Raw genomic sequence first — 2,463 nt, forward strand, 5'->3', positions numbered from 1 at the left:
TGTGGGAGGTGGTGGCAAAGAAACGCAAAGCTCTCTGCCTGTCATGGATTTGCAACCGAAGTACTGGGGGGAAGCAGCGGGGCAGTGGGGATGCTCTGCCCCGCCGGTGCCTGCGCTGAGCATCACCGCTGACCGGTGCCGGAAGGACAGACGGACGCCAGCGTGGGGTGGAAAGTATGACAGCGCCGGAGGGAAAGTATGGACGGTCGGACATAGACACACGGGACATGGGGAGGGGAAGAGTCTGATTTCAAGAAGCTACAGAACACACGCAAACCGCGGTGAAGTTATTCTTTTTAAAAACAAAAGAAAAAAAATTCCCACCACATACTTACATAAAAAGCGACTTTTGCTTATATGGTCTTCAAATTCCTTATTTCCAGGCGAGTGAGGCTGTGGGACGCGACTGGCACCGTGGGTGCTATCACACACCGGTGTGTGCGCGGAGCAGACGTAAGGCAAAGAACGGGCTGGAGAAGTTGGACGCGTTCAAGGGAGACACAATAAAAACCCTCTCACACTAGAAAAGAGCTGGCACTTTATTAACATTTTGTAACTAATAAATACATTACCGACAGCCAATAAATTATTACAATAACTAACGCTCTATTAAACCAACGGACAGTCACTCTTCGTACAAAATTACAGTTAATACAGTTTGGGCCATCAAACATGCAGGAGAAACGATTCAGCGGGACACCAGCAAAAGGAAAATCGTGGCGGCCTCCGGCGATCCTTCGGGAAGAAACGTTGTGGGGAGCCCAGAGGCAGGGTGACGGTCACTGTTCCCTTCTCGAGCCGAAGGGGGGAAAAGGGAGGAGGAGGTAGTGGTGGGGGAATAGGGCTGAGGATGTTAAATTAGGGACTGGGCTATTTAACGGGGCAATGGCTTGGTCTTTCAACAACTGTATTTGCTCTCCCAGTGCCACCGGGTTGCTCTGGCACTGGAAAAGTTGGTGAGACTCGGGCAATGCTTAAAATAGTGTTTGTTAGCGGCTGTGATCTCCTCTTCCCCCCCTGGAGCAGACCCGGAGCCCCTCGCCTGCGCTACAGGACGGTCAGGATTTGGTCTCGACATCCATTTCCCAGGCACGGGGTGGGCGATGGGGCCGGGGCCATCCCAGCCCTCCGCCTCCTCCCGCCTCTCTCGTTCCCATCCCCGCTGCGGCCACCGCCTGCCGAAAACTGAGCTGCCCCCTCCGGGAGATGGAGATGATGTTTCCGTCCTGTATCCCCAACCCGGCTCCCTCCCTTCGCCTCTCCACCCACCGCGGCGTGCCGGCCGGGCGGCTTCGCTCCTCCTGCTCTTATTAACACATCAGCGTTTGAGGGCGGCACCAGCTCCGCTCCGCAGCCACGTTCGCAGCGTCATGTCTTATATAGGTCACGTACCTATATCTGTCAGCGTCAATTATCTCCTGTCGTTGCAGGAGCTCAGAAATGATAATGCACACTCAAGTCTGGGGGCGTTTTGGGAGAGCGTTTCTCTCTGCTCTTTCCCCCGGGGAGGTAGAGGCGAGACTGCGGTCCGCTCCTTTGTGCCACCCGGACCACGTCTCTGCTCGCTCGCGCGTGCGTTGGGGATGCCTGTGTGTGATGGGTTTGGGTGGTGCGGGATGATGCTCGGTAGCATCATCTCTACCGACCTCGACGCGTCCGGCGTCGGATCCGGTTTGAGTCTCCTTGGAAATGGCTGTGGAGTTTTTGGTCGTAAGCCTGAAGACAAACCTGGCCCATGACAAAGACACAAACACACTAGGACTAAGCTTCTCTAATCGACTTGACAAACGGTCAGCCTTGTTCCCAGGAACTCAACAACTCCCCCTGGCTCCAGGAGATAGTTTTTTCTTGGCCACAAACCACTGGGACACATGGCCCAGGCCAACAGGGCAGGACTGGTCCCTTTTCCCGCATCAAGGGCACGAACCCCCCCGGTGGGTGATGTCTGCCAAACCCTGCGCTGTGTCGGGCCGCAGGACGAGGGGCCGCCCGACGCTTCGCGCAGCAGCCGCTGACACACCGCCGCGTTCTGGCTAAAGGACATCATCTGTGTCCCATCCCGCCCTCTCGGGGACTGCATTCCTGGCCTGAGGACAAAGCCTGTCCCCTCGCAGGCAAGCACGGGGCTCGTGCCACAATCGATTACAACCACCTGATACATTTTTAATATACATTACAGCATGGATTCCTCACGTTAATACTTTCAGCGTCCTGTAAAACAAAATCCCACCTACCGAGGAGGCACGGCAGCCTCCTCCAGAGGATGCTCTCCCCTCCGCGGAGGGAGGCTGAAGGCAAGAAGCTAATTCTCATACAAAAAAAAACTCCTGAGAGAGATTTAGTTGGAAGAATCGGCGGGCGGGCGGCGGTGGGAAGCCGCCTGAGCCCTCGCTTAGTACCGGCCGGGGCCCTGCGGGAGGGTGGGGGCAGCGGGGACGCTCCGGGGGCAGCAGACCGAGGGAG

The sequence above is a fragment of the Charadrius vociferus genome, unplaced genomic scaffold, assembly GCF_000708025.1.
Source record: "Charadrius vociferus isolate BGI_N301 unplaced genomic scaffold, ASM70802v2 scaffold1061, whole genome shotgun sequence".
Taxonomy (NCBI): domain Eukaryota; kingdom Metazoa; phylum Chordata; class Aves; order Charadriiformes; family Charadriidae; genus Charadrius; species Charadrius vociferus.